Source organism: Lygodium microphyllum, chromosome 17, assembly GCF_053477565.2.
Source record: "Lygodium microphyllum isolate KBCC chromosome 17, Lygodium_microphyllum_v1.1.10, whole genome shotgun sequence".
In the NCBI taxonomy this organism is placed as follows: domain Eukaryota; kingdom Viridiplantae; phylum Streptophyta; class Polypodiopsida; order Schizaeales; family Lygodiaceae; genus Lygodium; species Lygodium microphyllum.
This window is the reverse complement of record NC_141151.1, coordinates 24066863-24088042: the sequence shown is the minus strand read 5'-3', so window position 1 is coordinate 24088042 and position 21180 is coordinate 24066863. Positions and strand designations below refer to the sequence as shown.

The window sequence follows — 21180 nt, the reverse complement described above, 5'->3', positions numbered from 1 at the left end:
CTCGAAAGAGAGTAATGTGACTTGCTTCATCTTTGCTCAGCCAGGTCATTTGCTATAAAGACAAGTCGTGGGGTCTCCCCTTCCCTGGCTAAATTGACCTCTTTGACCTTGGTGGGTCCTTGATTGGTTCTCTTGCTTGCCCTTATCGTTTGGCTCCTAGCAAGATCACCACCCTATCTCCCTTTTTGAACTTTGTGAATCGCTTTGGTAGGTCTTGCGATTTTCTGTGTTTATTTCGGTAGCTTTCATCGTTCCTCCCTTAACTGTCGGCGTCTTAGGTGGACGGGTAGGTCCCCCTTGGTGCATCTAGTCTTGGGAGGTTGAGGTGTTTTAGGATCACTATCTGAGATGACTTTTGACTCATAATCAAACTCTTTGTCTTCCCTAGAAGAGGGGCTCTCTTTGGGTGATTGTAGCTTAGAAGGCAATTTCATTCGTAGTAGTGGTGCATCACTCGGTTGGGTTAGGCTTGCCTGCTTGTAGTCAATTGTGCCTATGTGCTCCAACCAAGTTTGATCACAGTCCTTGTTATATTAACATCTACAAAAGGCCAAATCAGTCCACAAGACCCAAATGTTACATCTAAAAATTCAAGAAATTTTCTGAAGTCCTAAAGAATCTTTCAAGTATCCTATGTTGATGGATGCAACGACAATCAATTCTTAAGTTAAAACTAACATAAAATCCCATGGTAAAAATTTAAAAAAAGAGGAGAGAGAGAGAGAGAGAGAGAGAGAGAGAGAGAGAGAGAGAGAGAGAGAGAGAGAGAGATGAGCACCCATGCAATCTCCCAAATTGATGTTTGCAAAAAGACAATACCAAGAGTTAATTGATAGAATGTGTGTGTGTGTGTGTGTGTGTGTGTGTAGAGAGAGAGAGAGAGAGAGAGAGAGAGAGAGAGAGAGAGAGAGAGAGAGAGAGAGAGAGAGAGAGAGAGAGAGAGAGAGAGAGAGAGAGAGAGAATGTATGTGTGTAATTATGGAAGACCACATTAAATCTATTGAGAGGCTTTTCAATCTATTATAGTAGCTCATTATTTAAGGCAACCCAAGCATAGTGCTTATGAAGCAAGCTGAGGGTAATAAGGGACTTAAGGGCAAATTATGGGTTACAGGTAGGCCTACTATTGAGGATGGTGGGGGTGAAATCATTTACATCCACAGGTGAAGACAACATAGGGAAGACATAAAAGGCAAAACAAAGAATGTTACATATTTTTGGACTATTTTTAAGAAGCCATTGCTTTGAAACTTAGCCCTAAGATTTTAAAAATCCCTTAAAATTCACCAATGGGATAATTTTTGCCCTATATTTTTTTTAAAGCTTATCATCAATATTCAAGATGTCCACTCTTCATATAGTGCTTGCATTGGCTACCAAAGAAGACATGGAGCTCATCTAGACATATGTAAAGACAGCTTTCTTGCATGGAGATTCATGAGGATATTATGGGGGAGATGCCCATTTTGCACTATGAACGTTAAAGTGACATTGAGTTGGCATGGAATCCTACCTTTTATGCAAAGAAAAGTCACATTAAGGTGAAGTATCACTTCATCAAGGAGGTGCTTGAGAACAAGTGGATTGAGCTTGACAAGATTCACACAACCTACAAATATTCTTAGATAGAGTTTATCTTTTGAGCATTTTGCAAATTGCAAAGTGCTAATGGGCATTGGATAGTATCTTCACTTGTTATTATATTGACCTTTAAGTCAAAGGTTGTTGGGGTAAGGGTCAATGGCCAAAGGCCGGGCATGCACCCCTTGTATACGATCATATAAGTGAAGATAATGGAGAATAATGGTGACTGAGTGCCCACAAAAACTTCTCTCTCTCTCTCTCTCTCTCTCTCTCTCTCTCTCTCTCTCTCTCTCTCTCTCTCTCTCTCTCTCTCTCTCTCTCTCTCTCTCTCTCTCTCTCTCTCTCTCTCTCTCTCATTCCATTGACTTTGCAACCTACCATCACTTCCTCTCAACTTTCCATCAAAATGCCTTGAGCATATAGCAGAGAGTCTACAACAATTGTGGGTGGTACATACATGATGCAAACATATGCCAAAAGCCCAGAGGAGTCTTTGTCAGCTAAACCCTTATATAAACAATCCTTATCTAGTCAATCAAGGGTTATTGTGTGGATGAAGATTACCCTTACCCTTTCTTGAACCTAATGATCAAAGATTTGTGGCACCCACGATTAACATAAATCTATTAGGAATCCCTACATGAACAAGCCTAATCATCACACATCTACCAAAGCTAAGTATGTGGAAATGAACCATTGGATAATGATACTTACATAAAGCTTTACATCGCTTATGAAAAAGAGGGAAACATAGTCTTGATGGACTATAGACTAGTTCTAGTGACGGTACTTGGGGTGATGACAAGACTAGAGAGTTAATCCAACCTAGAAAAGTGATATTTTGTTGGCACTGTGGATAATCGGATATCATTTACATGTTCATCGATTACCTAAAAATAAAAACTTTTTCTAGTAAGACAATCAAGGCTAAATATCACTATTATAGCAATGAATAAAGAGGTAGTGCTATCTTCTCATTTGAGGGTCTAAGTGATCACAAAAAGAGAGCACACAACAAATGTCTCATCAATAAAGGTGATGATTTTAATATGTTAATATATTATGCTTTGACAAAAAGAAAATAACATGAACTAGTACCCACCATTGCTATGCCATCAACACATATGGGGGACAACCTTACTCCTTGCTAGGGAAGTGGAATATCCTAACGAATGTTGTGATTAAAGCATGGCACTATTACTCTTTGTACTCCCTAACGAATGTTGTGATTAAAGCATGGCACTATTACTCTTTGTACTCCCTAATCAAGAAGACTTGGAAAAGAAATACTACCTAATAGAATTGATTTTGATGCACAAGGAATCCACCTCAATCTGCCTAATATCATAATCATTACTACTTTTATCAAAGGGAACCTAGCAATAACCATAACCTACAACAACCTCTAGCAAAGGGGTTAAGGGAGTACTAAATAAGCCGATCGAAGCCCCAATGGGAGAGACCGAAACCTCTAAGCCAAGGTTTCTCTACAAAAAGGTGAACTGCTAAGTGAGTGCCCAAGACCATCAAGACCATGTCAATTTTTAGCCCTATCATAAAACAACAACAATATCTCCCAACAAAATGACCTAGAGCCCCTCACGGATGATACCATAGGGGAGTCAATGTAAAGTTGAGATGGTGCCTAAATCCCTCCTATAAGCTAGAGACTATTTTAAAAACAACAGATTGCTACCAAGGTTTCAAAAATTGATCTCTTGTGCATCATCATTGCTAGCTCCTACTATGGCAAAGACCACAATGAGAAAAAAAGAACCATTGAAGACACAAAAAAACACCACATGATAAGTTGCCAAAGGAAGTCAAGACACAAAAACAAAGAAATTAATGCTTATTTACATGAATAAGACAACAAAGACAACAAATAAAGATCCCAAATTGTTTTTGTGGCTTCTAATCAAATGACAAAGCCACGTGTTAGAACAACCAACCATTTCAGATTCGAGAAATGGAAAGCCAGCAACCCTGTACCATTGCTCAATACTACAACCTCAGATCCAAAATGGAAAGTAATCTACCCATAGGAAGTCCAATAACAACAACATCAAACAAGTTTCAACTCTACCTTAGGGACTCAATAACCATTTGTAATCCATCTATGGACTCAAGCCAATAGTCATCAACGGTCATCTTCAATTGATTTTGACCCCATTTACCACAAAAGACCAAGCCACTACTACCAACGCCAATGTGGAACCCAACTAGTAATAGCCCTAACTGTGACTCTCACCTTGGCAAAGAAGAAGCTACCGACATGAAGAATGTGGATAAGACAAATTTTTCAAGGAGAAATCTAGAGGTAATACATGCACATCTAGACTAAGTATGCTCTATAAAAGCTAAATCTCCTACTATATTTAAAAAAATTTACAAGAAATAACTATCAAAGAAATGGCAAAAGAGTTAGACAAACAAATATGTTACACTAATGAGCAGGAATACAACTTAGCCATGACCATGCAATGGTTGATGAGATTAGATATAACTTATCATAATCTTCAGCTCAACTTGCTATGCAATGGTTGATGAAATTAGATAGAACTTACTAGAATATTTAGCTCAACTTGCTAGGCTCATCCCATCATATCATAATAGTCTTTGCCAAACTAGCATAGAGGAGATTTAGAACTTAGAACAAAGGGCCAAGTTTGAAATTCCATTTGTAAGGCAGTCGTATGCAATGATAGTCTCCAATAGGCAAGTAGGAAGTCTATCATGACTAATGTCGAAAAAAATAGGGCTATCAAGATCTCTCCCACATCCTTCCGAGTACTAGATGCTCTACACAAATTTCATTTGACTAAACAATTGAAGCAATGAGCACCATCCTCCACTTGATAAAGTTCAAATTAATGACGAATTACATGTAGCCACTACACTTGGAACGAGACACAATTTTGAATGTCATATGATATATCACATACCTAGTCATTAGGTCCCATAGTCTCAATAATTACACAGCTCTTCAATACAATCCACTTTTTTGTGATTTGCTTCATCCTAGGCCAAGTAACCCTATCATAGCTTGTAAATGAATATATCTTCTAATATCTTAAAACCCCGAAAACTAATAATAAGTACACTATCAAATGTCTATATGACATCCCACAATGCTAGGGAGCATTGGATATTTGGTAGGGAGGAGGGAGGGTGCCAACAAGTTCATCACGACCGAAAACTTTGTTTGCATTGCTTTGTGCAAAAAATATCCTCAATGGGACTTTTTGTCCCATGGCTTGATAAGGACAAGTAACAAAAGAGACCAAGGGCTAGTTCCAATTTGACTTTATCCTCGATGAACAAGCAAGATTTGACATTAATACACTTCCAAGACCTGAAGTTTCAACAATTCCAAAACCTAGATAAACTAGTGCGAGACAACCCAAGGTCAAGGAGTTAGTCAAAGAATGTGGCCTTGGCTAATATGTACAAATCTTGGGAGGATATTTTCACCATAGGCTCTACAATTTTTTTTTTGAAGTGCTAAATGAAATAGACTATTGGAAGTGTGCTTGTTAAACACTCTGTAAGGACCTATGAAGCATCCCATTTCCTTGATTGATAAGATTGTAGAGGATACACTAGGAATTGTGAGTCAAAACTAATCTCGCTATAAGATACATAAGGCCACATTAGCCACTTACCACTAGGGAGGAGCACCTATAGTTAATGAAGATGGATTGTTGATACATGCTAGATAAAGTGATGAGGTTCGACTTAAAGCATAAGCTTTCCATAACATGTTCTCTAGTATGAGAGACAAGGCCCACATGACAAGGATCCTTAAGATTCTATTGAAGAATTTGCCTATAAGAAACATTGTGAAGAAAATCTCAACATTTATTGGTCCATGAGGCTGCTTCAAAGGTGTAGGAGGTCATATTAAACTCAAGAAGCTCTTCTTTCCATAGAGTGAAGGATGAAAAAGCCAAATATGTAATGATTAACTTTGGCAATGCATTAACTTAGATTATCAAAGAGACCTTGAGTGATCCCCATGCACACGCACTAGTTATACAAAGTCAACTTCTTTGGAACAAGTGGAGTATAGAACCAAGCATAAATGAGAACAATAGATAAAGCAAGCAGTAGAGGCTCAAAAGAAGCAAGAATGTGAGTTAAGAAGGAAGGAAGAAAGAGACAAGATAAATAAGGAGGCTTAATGAGGCAAACAAAAAGAATTTATCCTCGGGAGGAGATTGAGTCCTAGGGCAATCTTGGAAAGAACATGAATATGCATAGGAACAAAGGGCCAAATAACTAGAAGATTATGAGAGGACAATCATATTATCCTACAAAGAATAGATGAGAAAAGACCCTAAGTTGTAGTTGCAATCTTTGTCACGTGGGAAATCCATGAGTACATCTTTGGAACATGTGATGCAATAGTTGATGAGCTTAGAGAGAATCTTTCATAGTCCTCAATTAAGACCATGTAACCAATCAACTCGTACATGATTATCCGCTATCAAACCAATAAAGAAGAGATTCAAGAATTGGAGACAGAGGGCCAACAAACTAATATCCCATTTTTACGAAGGTGGTATAAGCTTTGAGCTTCCATCAAATGTAACAAAAGCCAATGGACGACAAACACAAAATCTATGCATCCAATTTCTATGCACAAAGGAGCAACCATATATCCCCATACCCACTTCCCTTTCCTATATGAATGGTTCATGGAGGGCACAATGACATAATTGTGGAACAATTTTTATGTACTCCCAAATTGTATATGCATAGGGCTCAATTGTAAACGAAATGTTTTACCCAAAGAAAAGAGTTGATCTATGGAGTTGGAGGTGCATTGTGATAGATGAAAATTTTATTACAAGAAAAGTGCTTACACTCAAGGAATGGGACTTCCCTTAAGGAGTGAAAGAAAATACCATGGAAGACTTCTATTTTGTTGTTTTTTTTCACTAGTTTATTTTTGGGAGTGGGTGGAGAGAGAGAGAGAGAGAGAGAGAGCGTGTGTGACACAAATCTTACTGGGATTGATAGTACCCAAGGGTCAAGGAATGGGAATAGGAGGCTCATCCCATCGATGGGTTTAGGGATATTAGATGTCAAGAAATTTAGGGAGGGATGAGAATAGTCGGCTCATCTCATCGATGGGTTTAGGTACTGATGACGTGATAAATTGGATATCAAGAGATGTGCACCCAAACTGCAGCACCGGGTGTGCCTTCGTACACAGCAAAGAGCATGTAGTAAGAAGACGGGGCAAGGGTCGAGAAGGGAGGAGCTCTTGCAGAGAACGTGTATTGGTTCTCTGCGCCTGCAGCAGCAGCGGGCATGGACACTGGCAGCGTGAGGGACCTCTGGCCCTGCCCATACGAGTGCGTCGTGAATGGAGCGCTCATCCATGTCAGCCCCACATAGTCTGTGGGTGCTGTCCCCATGGACACTGTCACTGCAAATGTCTCATTGTAACCCACACTTCCCGGGGCAGACACAATGCTGGGCCTCACCCCATCGCCGGCTGAGCTCAGATAGCCAGGCGAGAACGCCTCCACCCGCAGCTCTGTCGGGAACTCGCCTGTGAATGTGTAGAATTGGTGCGTGTTGCTGCCTGCGACAAGGATCCTCCCATCCGGCAGCAGATTTGCAGTCGAATGATACACCCTTGGTATCGTGGTTGGTGATTGGATGGCAAAAGATGCAGTTGCTACCTCATACAGGACCGGATTGAGTGCTGCGTTCGCTGCATTGCCCCATCCCTGGCACCCATTTTGGGCCCCATTGATTATAAGGACATCCCCTGTTGGCAGAAGGATCATGTCCCCCATGGTCCTAGGATATGGCATCGTCTGCATGTCCCACACAGGCGAATCAGATGTCACAGTTATCCTCCCACAAGTCTCCGAGGCCAGCGCATATGTTGGGTCAAGGAACTGGCCATATTGAGCACCGCCACATACTAACACCTCTACATTAGAGTACCCATCTTCTTGCAGGAGAGGGAGCATCACAGATGACCCTGCAGATGGGTAATTCCTAGGCTCCCCAGGTATAGTGGGAAAAGTCTTCACCACTGTGTTTGTCTGATAGTTGAGGATTATGGAGTCCCTGTTGGCAAAGATGTAAAGGGTTCCATCTGGCAACAGATGCACAAAGGGGTAGAGATTATCCTGTTGGGCATCAGTTGTTTCTTGCAGGAATGGCAATGTCACTGGGCTTGCACCATTGGAGGGGATAAATTCATAGGTGTAAGTGCTGCGGCCACCGATGACAATCTGTGTGCCATCAGGAAGCAGCTGATTCGTGGCATACCATCTACCGTTCTGTAGAGCCTCAGTTGTTGACTCAACCCAATCACAATCCCCATCAGAAGGGCAAGGTGCGAACGTTCGGACCTTCATGAGTCCATCATAATCGCCGCCAGTTTGGACCAACGTGCCATCTGGAAAGAACTGCCCAGATGAGCACCAAGTATCTGTTTGAATGAAGAGGGGACGGATGGCGTTTGATCCAGGTGTGAATACGACCGAGTGTGCTGTACAGTCCACTGTCAGGGTGAGATCATTGGGATCATTTCTGCATTCTCCATTGGGTAAGTTAATTTGTGAAGGGCCTATATCAGTCCGGTCCAGGAAGACAGCAGTGCCATAGTGGGTTACCGCCGTATGCATTGATGCAATGCCGGCATTTTCAACAAGGGTTTCCCAAGAGCCTTGGCCTTGAGCTTGGGTTCCTATCCCAAGTAATATGAGAAACAGTAAACCTACCATCATGCAGGCCTTCAGCACAATAAGGAGCTTTGAAGGGCAATCAGGAGATTGCCAGAACCAGACGAGAATGCAAGGTGGCGCCTGTAAGAATAGATTAGGAGGATGCTAGATTTGCTAATGGAAGACCTTATCAGACCAGTATTGAATCGATAGAGAGAGAGAGAGAGTGTGTGTGTGTGTGTGTGTGGCTAGAAAAGGGGCTGGATAGATTACTTCCAGTAATGAAGTAACTGTAGTGTGGGAGGAGTATATGCATCAACGAGCATGGTGTAAGTGGCAACAGAGAGCTTAAAGCATCAAGGGATTGCTGCTGTGTGATTGTAAGGCAGACTATGATGCTGCATTATATACGTGGATATGTAGGTTTTATAATGAGTTTTAGAGTATCAAACAGAGTGCAGATTGATTCTACCAGAGGAGCAATCACTATTGCAAGCAGACCATTTGACCAGTCCTAAGAGTATAAAAACAAGCAGAGATTCTGAGATTTCTCTCGCTACCATTTTATGAATGAATTTAATAAAGCAGCAGCCCACAGCATGTTATTGTAGTGGTTGGAGCTGAATGTGTTCAATGGTTTTACTTCAACGATCGAGCACACGCATCCCTCAAAGCAGATGTCTGAGAAGGAATAAATATACTTGGAGTTGATGGTAGCATCCGTGATTTGTTTAATTAAGATTAAGGTTCCTGAAGACGACGACAAATCAAACGCTCTACAGAGGCTTCAAAAGCAGATTTCTAAGAATGAATAAATATACTTGGAATTGATTATAGTACCCATGATTGGTTTAATTAAGATTAGGGTTCCTGAAGACGACAGATCAGACCCTCTACAGAGCCTTCCAAAATCAAGAAACGTAAGAAAAACGAATTTATGGTTCGGGAAGAAAATGTCAAAGAAATGCAGGCACAGATAGCCTCCTCGGCAATGACAATGGCTCTTGGGCAGTTAGACCAGCTGGCTCTCTCGGCGATGGAGGTGATACCTGATCGAATATTGAAACGGCCATGATTGTTTGTTTTTCTCATGAGAGAGAGCAAGCGAAAAAAGCAGATGGAATCAGATGCATTCGGGGCACGCCTTTTGAAAGCACCATTTCTCATTGTTAATGGGGTCGTTCGAACGACAATTTTCGCGAGGTCAGCCTGCGCAAGGGAAGGAAGGGGGGTTCCTTCTGTGGTCCTCCTTCCACGATGTGTTCTCGTTTGCTATACCATATTTCTTTGGGTTTTTTGGTGTTGATTTTGGCCTGCAAAAATCCTTTCTACAAGTACATTTTGTAGGGGGAATCTTTCGAGTTGGGCATTGCAAAGCCAAAGAACTTATGATCTAGATTCTACATGAATATATATGAGAGAGAGAGAGAGAGAGAGAGTGTGTGTGTGTTAGTGTGTGCGTGCGCGCGTGCGTGCGTGCTCTAACATACACATGCATTCGAAGCAAGACTAGATGACACATGTATAGTTGGTGGGAGAAGTTGAGAGAGGATGACTCTTTTTGTTAGATAAGTTGATAGGAGACATTTTTTATTTGTAGAAAATTGCAAAATGGAATATGTGAAGGCTTAGGAAGGTTTGTAGACTTTATTGTTACCTTAGGTGAATTCCTATGCAACAAGAATTATCTTAGCCACAACTTGCATGATATCATTACCTTTGCTGTTTCTTATAAGTTATAAATCCTTTCAATACAATAAAACCTTCAAAATATTTGTTAATGTTTATTAGATGGTTACTTTGCATTCACAAAATTAAGCTTTTCTCATTCATAGAGAAAACTAAGTATTTCATACAAGTAATGTAACTCTCTGTCCATTAGTCTCTAATATGTTAAGAAATCATACATTGAGAGCATCCTTATAAGAGAAGAAACTTGAATGCTATTTAAACATCATTTGGCAATATTTTTGTTGCACAACAGTGACCTTTATGTATACCATAATCATTAAGTAATTATTGCTATGATAATATATGGGAGGGGATCCCTATCCAATGACCAAGTCACAAACCTTAAAATAACTAATTAAGAATATGCTTATTGACCTACACAATATCAAGTTGATCCTTTATGACTTTGGATAATGATATGCATGCCTATAAAGCTTGCACTTGGTGCATATCAAACAAATAAAGAAGTCCTCATGATGTAGTCTCATGCATGCTCTGAAAACCTAATTTTGGTGATGCAAATGGATTCCATTTATCTACATATTGGAGAGACAATGTGAGTAAACCAAGATTTTCTCTTTTCACTATGTCACTTTTCAATGGGTAAGTTTGGCTTCCATTGTTTACTTCAAGACTAAAAGACAAAAAACCGAAGGAGTTTGTACTAAGCTTGAAATGTGAAGGAAAGGTTTGATCTCATATAATTGAAAATTTTTGCAACATTATTTATGAAGTATGCCACAATGCTCAAGCAAAATTCCAAACTTAGTTTAAGTATGATTTACTTGATGCCATATAATATAATTTTCAAGTTTGACTTTGATATGTTTGGAAGCAATAATGTGAAGGAAATGGATTTCCAACTTAAGAACCAAATAAAGATGAAAGGGTTCTTTGAGGTTCTCTTTGTGATACAAGTATTTAATTCTTCATATTAAGTCTAAGGTCAAAGAAAGCCCAAATTGGACATGCTGTTGAATGTGGTATGTGATGGTGTACAACATTGAGAGATAGCAAGGAATTATATCCAAAGCCCTAAAAACTAGCCCTAGCACCAAAACCTAGGTTCACATTTATCAAATGATAATGCACAAGTGACATTCTTATCAAAATAGTCACTATAGACCAAAGTAGATATCCTTTAAACCTCGCTTTTGTGACATTCTAGGTTTCTTATGTTTGTTTCTAAGTAATCAAGTAAGTCTTTTGCCTCACATGTGAATTGCAACTTCATAATCAATATACCGACAGGCGAGCGTATCGCCGCCCTACCTAAATCAATTATCATACTGCTTCCTAAGCTCCTTTATTCTAAATCTTACATTCAGCTTATGGTCCACACAACATCTCTTAGATCCATGCAAACCAAGTTATTGTTTAGAAATGATGGAATTTCTAGCGCGCCTTTTTTATTTGGTACTTCAGGAAATACTTGATAATCCTGATCCTTTTCAAATGCAATCTTACATTGAATGCTATCATAAATTTATGTCTAGAGCTTCGACCAAAGTTGATGGTTTGGTCTTTGAAATGTGCTATCATATTAGAAGTGTTTGGGCTATTAAAACTTCCAAATGGTATATGACAAATGTGACTCCAACTTACCTTAGAGTGATGGTTGGGATACACAAAGTTTCTTTAACCGTCAATTTAGAGCATCACCTTCTACTAGAGACAAAAATTTATTGAAGTGGAATTGCATATGTGGCTAGTCATCTAGGGCTAGGAGATACAATTAGAGGTTTTATTTGCTATGTCACCTATTTGGTCATTGGACCCCAAGACTTATGAATAGCTATGCAATTCTTCAATACAAACCAAACTTCTATCAATGGCCTCTTTTAAGTCCAAAACCCTTGCAACTAAATAAATAATTATTTTTTATATGAGATAAATACAAAAACCCTCATCATCATGATATGAGAGTGGGATTTTACGACCCAAAGAAGAGCCTGAAATGTGCCAAATTTTGTCAGTTTGAAGCAAAAATTAAAGCTTGATGGAAGCGACGAATGCGGATTCGACAATTTGAAGCAGTTTCTCACAATTTGTAGAAGGTGGAATTTAAAATCACTTTGGAAGATGAATCTTGCAGTGGCCTCATATTTTTCATAAAATTTTCAAGTGCCAGAATGAGGTGGAACAAGCTCCAAGTAGTGCTCGACTCCGAGACGGACATGCAAAAATTTATAGTTCGTAATTTGGTCATCAGACGTCGAAGTAGTCAAAGGCACGGGGTCCAAATGGAAGTGTAATAGAACTTCAAAATTGAAGAGTGGTGAAGTTTGGGGGACTTGAATGCTCTCAAAATTTTCATGTGAAGGAGGGGGGTTGTTTTTTTTATGCCAAGAAAAAAACAGTGCCCTCTCCCTCCTAACGACGTGATTTGATGAGAGGAGGATATGAGGTCACAAACAAGCTGATGATATGATCGCACTCGCTGGATGCTCGAATTTTTTGCCCCATATCATCACTCTTAGCTTCCAGGATGGCTTGATCGTGAGGATTGAAAATTAGTCTTTCTCTCTCCTCCCTCTCTCTCCTCCAATAGGGTGTTCATGCGGGAATGAATTAGAGAAGATCGAGATGAAGACCGGTTATTCAGCTTGAACCGGTTTGATATGGGATCATGTTGACACTGAGGAATGATGATCAACACTATTTGGAGGCCCATAGTGGGTTTGGTTGTTGTCTGTAAAATCAGTTCTTGAGATGCGAAACCCAAAAAATGGTGATAAGCCTCTTTTTAATAGAAATTCAGATTTTTAAAAATAATTCATGGTGCAGATCTTGTTCATATGCAATGAAATTTTTTTTGAAGCTTGGTTGTGATGTGTTTGAGGGCTCTGAAGCATACAATGCAAAACCCGTATATGTGTTTGTGAGTTAATTTTTGAAACCCTGAAATGCATATTTTAAAAGAAAAAATGATGTTTCGAAAAATCAAATCATGTTTATATGGGATAAAATCAAATGTGAAGTTGGATTAGAGTGTGAATTAATTTCTTGACTCAGATAAACAAGAAAATATAGCATTTTACTTTTAAAATAAAGAAAAATACCAAAAATATGATTTTGGACAAAGAAAATAGGGAAAAAACAAATTTTATGTTTGAAAAAGTATAAAAATTTGGGATTATGTTTGTGCACTTATAACGAAGGTAAAGCATGAGGATCAACCTTAGTTTACTTCCATTTGTATGTTTTAGTGTGTATTTAGCACTTTCCATATAAAGAAACATACATGAAATACCCTTTTAACCTACCTATTGAATGCAAAATCATAAACTGTAGGGGGAAGGGGATTGTGGGAGTTATCTTTTGAATTTCGATTTTATGTATATTTTAGCATATAGGATTCATTTTATTTAAGTCTTAACAAGGGTAGTAGAATGGGTTATTTCTGTGTACTGCCTTAGCGACGAAGAAATACGCTAGAGTGAAATCATGAAAAGGCTGTTTGTGCACATCCAAACTGATTGATTTATAAGTTTACTTGTTTGAGCATATATGTGATTCACCTTGCATTCGCATTTTCATACGTGATATCAAGAGAATTATCTTCTAGATGCGTAGTCCTTGATTTTGAACGATTAACCCACGTTGAGTGGAGATTGATGTGGTAAGGATTATGTTATCTCCTAGAATGTTTTATTAAAAGAGAGGACTATGTTATGTACATGCCCATAGTATAAGCTAGGGGGTGCTCCCTTTGTGTGTATTACGAGGTGCTAGTCACCGATATGTTTGGGTACTCCAATTGCTTGGAGTCGAGAAGGGAATCATGTTGGACAACAATCTAGAGATAGTGTCTATAAACACATTCTTTCAATAAATCAATTTGTAGTGTATAAACGCTCTTGACCGCGAGACTGTGAGGTTGTTTGGGTGAATATAGGAGGCCCGTGACTAGAGCCCTAGTTCCAATGTCAGGCCCATTTTTGGTCCCAAAAGGTGGTGCGTTTACTAGGTGCCAGTGGTAATAAGTGGCAGTTTCCAAACCTTGGTTAATTAGGAACTAGTCAGTTAGTTTATGCCAAAGAGCATCGAGATAGAATTATTATTTCTCAATAAACATAGTCAAGATGAGATCCAAAAACAAGAAAGAGTTGAAAGGGCTAGACAATGGGCCAAAATCCTTAGGATGTATTCACCTCAACGTAGCAGTTTGATACCCCTACTACACGTGGGAGAGGTCTTAGTGACCCTAGTGCCACAAACAATCCATTAGGAGGAGAAGGAAGCTGTAGTGCTCCCCTTCTCCGAGTAAGTCAGCCCATTTCAGGTGGGGTTGTAGTCAAATTCCTATACCAAATTCGATTGTCACTATGGTGCAACCTATTGCAATTCCTATAGGAACGTCGGATTTTCCAGTTGTAGGTTTCCCTCTACCCATCTTTAATGGATTATTAGAGGAAGATGCAAAGCTTCACAGCAGTGAGTTCTAGAAACTTAATTGTCGAATTTAGGACTTAACATGACCCTAAAAGGGAGGGCTACAATGTGGTATCATGCCTTAGAAGCGGATACCATAACCACAATCGATTTATTCTTTTTGCATCCTTTCAAAAGGAATTTATCTATGAGAGAGGTGGACGATATTGGCTATGTGTTCTAAATGTGACACCGCCCATGAAAATGCCCGAGCATATGCCAAGAAGATGAAAGAGGTCTTTCACAAGTTGCAAGCCTCTATCCCTATCCCACTTGCTACCCGATTGCAATGTTTCATGCATGGATTGCTGCAATGATTTGCAGCATAGGCATGTTGATTTGGCTCATTATTGATTTGTACCTTTGTCTAGAGAATAGTGTGTGCAACATTTTGGCCTGGAGCTAGATTTCGAGGTTGAGGATGTCTGCCAAGCTGATTCCATCATTTGTGTGGACCATCACCTTGTCCATTCCTAACATGGCATACACATCTCTCTTCAATGTTGGGGGTAAAGGCGCCTCCGCCTAGCCGCCCGTGTATTACTACACTAACATTACCCGCCACTGCACACTGCAGGTGGCGGATGCCAGTCACAGTCACTTATTCTTTATTCTTTTAGTGACAATTTGAATAAAGGAAGGCTCGGCCACACATTATGGTTGTTGGAGTTCCCATTTCTTGTCTCTCTCTTCCTTGCTCTTGCTCTCCTGCCATAGCTCTCGCGTGCAAGCTTTGATCCCTCTCACCTTTTAACTGGTATCAAAGAAGGTCCTTCGTGAGCACTTTTGGCCTTCCCCAGCATCTACATGAGGTATGAGAGCTTGCTTCTCACTCAGTTCTCAGCCATTCTTTGACATGAATCTCAGGGTTTCATGAAGAGGCAGCCATAGCTTCCATCATTGAAGCTTGTTCTCTTCACCACTTGCTTCTTGGACTTGTCCTAGGCTTGTGTAGACCTATTGTAGACCTTCATTGGGCTCTTGCTTATCCCCTACCCACCCTGATTTGGCCCCTCAAGTATATCAGCATGCTCACGTTTTATTTGCGCCTGTTTGCAAAAATGGCTCAAAAATCATTCTTTTTGTCATATCTCGGGCATTCGGAACTCGATTTAGGCAAGGTAAGGGTCTAAGGTGGGGTTTTGGCATGCTCCAAAAATGATGGTGATGTCAGATTTGTCAAATTCTAATGACAAAATATTTTGCACCAGATTTCAGGTCTGAGACAACATGTATTTGTATGCCTATGGCTTATGTGATGCTTCTACTAATGTCTATTGATACTGGATCACTTGTGGATGTTATGCCTCTTATGTGAGATGCATTTGGAGCTGATTTAGCTCAGCCATTGAATGCTTTGAACAATCCTAGATCTGGCCAAAAGAGGGTAGCACTTATCTCTTGAAGTCTATGCTTATCGGGATTGATCACTTGATGCATATTGATGCCCGGATGATGTCTACATGTATGGAGATGCTATGTTAACGGATTGCCATCATTTCGGTACTGATTTGAGGCTTGAAATACTCAATCTGGAGCAGTGAATGTCTGCTATAAACAGTTGGACTGAAGCTATTCTACTCATGTATGCTTATGCCTATGCTATTCGGGTCATGTCTTGGAGATGTACATTGATGTATTGACCATCGGGGATTGGAAAAGAGTTTGACATTGCTTCTTAATAATTGGTTGAGCTTGAGCTCCGCTTTTCATAGCATTTGGATATTTATCTTGGATGTATCTTGGCACTTATCGGTCTATGCTTGACCACTTTGGACATGCACTTATGCTCATGTCACCTACCTATGTCAGCTACATTGTTTGAGCTTAGATGCTATTAGAGCTTTACTTGGGCTCGACATTCGATTGTCTGGAGCATATTTTGGAGATTTATTGGCTTGCTAGAGTATATTTGGGGATATACTTGATGTCATGGATGCTACATATGGATGTCACACTGCCTCCATGTTTGGGATATCTCATTGATGCTTGATCTTGGACACTTGTCAAACTGGTGCTTGTATATGCTTTGTTCGAGCTTTGTTGCTTGATATTTATGGCCTTTGTGCTAGTGGGAGCGTCTTTGGATGCTTGATAGACATTGAGTAGGTGGTCTATGCTATTTGAGCTTTTGAGACTATTTGGGATTTCTTACCCTTTGGGATGATGCATGGTTCATATGTCTTGGTTCCTTCCGATGCTTATGAGCTGACTCTTTGACTTGGGTCCCTTTCCTTGTGAGCTGACATCTACTTGTGTCAAGTCTTGGTAGTGGTAGGCACACTTTGCTCCGTTGATTGGGGGGTGTGCCTACTCATTGGTAGATATTTCATGACATGTTTGGGTGTTGGATTCATGCTTATCGACTGTCATATACCTACGTTATGCTCGCATGATGCTGGTTATGGTCTTGGAAATATATGATTGACTTGGGATCTGCTTCTAGCACAGTTAGCTCTCCCAACTGAAATCTATTATTTATTACAGCAAGCTGAAATATATAGATTTTGAGCACTTCTCTGAGGGTAATACTTACTATTTGATGTTATCTTGGTCATATTTGGTGGACAGGTGCTTCTCTTGGTAAAATCCACTATTTTAGCCAGTTTTAACAGTGGTTTTAGTGCATTTTTTGCTAATTATAGAAACATGCAATTTTACCTTTTTGCATTGATTTGGGACAGTATGGCTGGTCATCTGAAAGATATAGCTCTCTTTAACATTGCCAAGTTGGATGGTACCAACTATGGGTATTGAAAGTCCCAAATATGGTAGGTTTTGGTGCAAAAGTTGCATATTAAACCCTTGCGTTTCAAGGGTATCAAACCTGAGGATATGGATGATGATGCTTGGATGGAAGTTGATGAGCTATGCAAGTCTACTATTATTTTGTCACTCTCAAAAGAGGTCCATCATAATGTTGTTGAAGATGAGAGTCAGAGTGCATGGGACTTATGGGAGAAGATTCAGGAGCTCTATGCATAGTAGAGTCATGCGTCACAGATGTATTGGCTCAAGCAGTTAATGGACCTTTGTATGAAGGAGGGGTCATCCCTATCATCTCATTTTAGTCAATTTCATGCTATCATGAAGAATTTGTTGTCCAGGGTATTGAGTTCAATGATAACTTGCACCTATTATTTTTGCTTGGCACCCTTCCTGAATCATGGGATGTATTCCGTACAGCCATATGCATGAACAAGCTTGATGGATTGAAAATCAAAGATGTTAAGAGTGATTTATTGACTGAGGAAATCAACACGAGAAACAATGACGCTTTTCGCTCTTCACATGCATTGACCATTAAAGGTGGCAAACATGGCAGCCATGATAATGATCATAAGGGCAGGGACCCTCAGAAGTCTAGGTCCAAGTCACGTGGTCGCAGTAAGTCCTGTGGATGGAAGCCTAATCTTACCTATCATTATTGTGGAAAAATAGGACATATTAGGTCGCAGTGCCATAAAATGCGTGATGATAAGCACAAGGAAAAGAGAAAAGAAAAAGTGCAGGAAAAGTCTTCTGAGTGCAGTATTGTACGTGCAAAGTCCAGTGTGAAGATAGAAGAGGTTAATGTCATGCAGGCCACTAATTCAGATGATGATTACATACTTGCAGATTCTTCATGTGATGCCTTACAGACTGAGATACATTCTATGTATGCGCAGTGCTGGCTCTTGGATTTGGGTGCGTCCTTTCATGTGACACCCTATCGAGATTGGTTTCATACCTATCGTACCATGTTTGGTTCTGTGCGTCTTGGTGATGACAGGTCTCTTGACATTGTGGGATTGGAGATGTTAGGTTGTAGTTTCCTTCTGGCAGTTCTTTTGTTTTGCATGATGTGCGCCATGTACCTGCGTTGACTCGCAACCTTATGTCAGCTCTGTTGGACAGCTTGATGATGCAGGGTATTTTGTGTCTTTTGGAGACTCTGCATGGAAGATTACTCGTGGGAAGGCTTGTACTTGCAAGAGGTGCCAAGTCAGGCAGTCTCTATCCCTTACTCATATCAAGAGCTACATTGGATCATGTTTTTCTGTGGGTTCTGTTTCCCATATATCCCTTTGGCATGCTTGTTTGGGGCATATGTCCCTTAAAGGAATGAAAATGCTCCGTGTTTTGAGGTATCTTCTGCCTTTTGACTCTTCGCATTTTGATTCTTGTGATCATTGCTTGTATGGCAGGCAGACTAGAAATATGCATAGAAATTCTGGTAAGAAACGCATGGGTGAGCCCTTGGCTCTTGTGCACTCAGATGTATGTGGGCCCATGCCCTGTCAGTCACTTGGTGGGGCAAAGTACTTTGTTACTTTCATAGATGATTAACACATTTCAACGTTGGCTTGCATTGGCAGAGAACCAGTATGGGAAAAGGCTCAAATGCATAAGGTCAGATAATGGGGGTGAGTATATATCACATGCTTTTGAGCAGTTTTGTGATGAGCAGGGTATTAAGCATCACTTCATCGCCCCTTACACCCCACCCCAGAATGGTATGGTTGAACACATGAATAGGACCATTTAGGAAAGGGTAGCCAGGTTGGCTTACCGCAGCACTTTTGGGCTGAGGCAGTTACTACTGCACTGCATCTCATTGGCATTGACTTTCAGATTGCAGAGGAGTTATGGGCAGGCAAACCCTTCTCTTATGATCATTCGTGTATCTTTGGCTGTGAGACATTCTTCCATGTGCCCAAGGACAAACACAATAAGCTGGATCCTAAGAGTGTCAAATGCATTTTCATTGGCTATGGAGATTTAGGAGAGATGGGTTACCATCTATGGGATCCGCAGGTGCGGAAAGTGATCTGCAGCCATGATGTCATCTTTCATGAGGACAAAATGCATATGCAACCTAAGAAAGTGGTTGAGGTACGCAGAGTTATCTTTTAGGAGGGGCCACCTACTCCCATTCGCTTTGACAAATATGAATTTAGATTCCTCCCATGAGCATGGTAAACGTGGCATCCAAGCGTCTGAGGCAAGCAACTGAGTTGTCACCTGTATTCTTAGCTAAGTCTGCGAGACGGCCAAGGTTAGAATGGATCTTTGTTGGTAAGAGAATCCAAGGCCAGTAGTGTTGGGGTAAAAGGCCCTTGGGCCTGCCCGTGTACAGTGATCACCCATATTCTTTATTCATATATATATGAAAGTGCAATAAGGCTGTCATAACATTGTTGACAACATCTACATTATGTGCACTCTTCTCTCCCGCGTCTCTTGCATGCCTTTCAATTGGTATCAGAATAGGTCCTTCGCGAGCACTTCTCGGCCTTCCCTGACATCTACACGAGGTATGAGAGCTTTCTTCTCACTCACTTCTTAGCCATTCTTTGACACGAATAGCAGGGTTTCATTAAGAGGTAGCCATAGCTTCCATCATTAAATCTTGTTCTCTTCACCTCTTGCTTGGACTTGTCCTAGGCTTGTGTAGGCCTATTGTAAGCCTTCATTGGGCTCTTGCTTATTCCCTACCCACCTTGATTTGGCCCCTCAAGTACAGCAACATGCTCACGTTTTATTTGCTCATGTTTGCAAAAATGGCTCAAAAATCACTCTTTTTGTCATATCTCAGGCATTCAAAACCTGATTCAGGCAAGGTAAGGGTCTAAGTTGGGGTTTTGGCACGCTCCGGACACGATGTTGATGTTGGATTTGCCAAATTATGATGATATAATATTTTACAATAAATTTCAGGTCTGAGATAGCATGTATTTGTATGCCTATGGCTTATGTGATGCTTCTACTGATGTCTATTGATACCAGATCACTTGTGGATGTTATGCCTCTTATGTGAGATGCATTTGGAGTTGATTTAGCTCAGCCATTGAATGTTTTGAACAATCCCAGATCTGTCCAAAATAGGGCAGCCACCTGTCACTTCACTTTTATGCTTACAGGTCTTGGCATTTGATGCCCGATTATGCCCAGTTGGTACCTACATGTCAAGGAATGTATGCCTATGAGTTGGCACTTGATTTGAGCTTGGTTTGAGCATTATTTTACTCAATTTTGGACTGTTATTTTCTTTTGAAAACTTTAGGGATGAATCTATTTATGCTACAGTTGGGTTATGCCTATTGGTCACACGGGGTGCTCCCGGCTACTCGGTATGATGTTATGATGTATTTGGACTATGCCACATGTCTTGTTTATGCTCCAGAATGCTTTTGATCTGAGATTAGAGCTCGATTTGGGTTTGACTATCACTTCTTTGCAGCTGGCATTTCATCTACATGGTTTATGCCTAGGCTACCTAGTACGGGTTATGATGTCTTAGTGAATGCTTTATGCTTTGGTGGTTGTGGTGGATGGCAGTTGTTTGAGGTCATCTCAACATTCATTTGAGTATCCCCTTGAGCAGTTGGACATTGACTTGGCTTTTTCCATTATGACTTGGCTTTTTCTGTTACGACCTTGGATGCTATATGGGATTTGATGCTCTGATTATGGATCTTAGCTATTACTTGGATGCACTTACAGGTATTGAGCAGTGAATTGCTCCCTTGTTTTGGCAATTGCCTATTGAGCTGTAATTGCTCATTTGCATTTGATATACAAGATACTTACTGATCAGTGGACTTGGATAGTGCTTGGGATTTACAGTTATGGCTGTCTTGCTTCTTTGTTGTATGGCATCTATGCTATTGGGGTTGTTGTTGCCCGTGTATGTCAGGGAGCAGTTGATCTTTATGGCCACCTGTGTATGTACATGGTCTGTTGCTATGTATTT

At 40.3% G+C, this 21180-nt stretch overlaps 1 pseudogene; it reads right to left on the bottom strand.

Moving 5' to 3' along the window:
• Positions 1 to 6412: 6412 nt before the first annotated feature.
• On the bottom strand, positions 6413 to 8687 carry LOC148021689 (aldehyde oxidase GLOX pseudogene; annotated as a pseudogene).
• Between the last annotated feature and the right edge of the window lie 12493 nt (positions 8688 to 21180).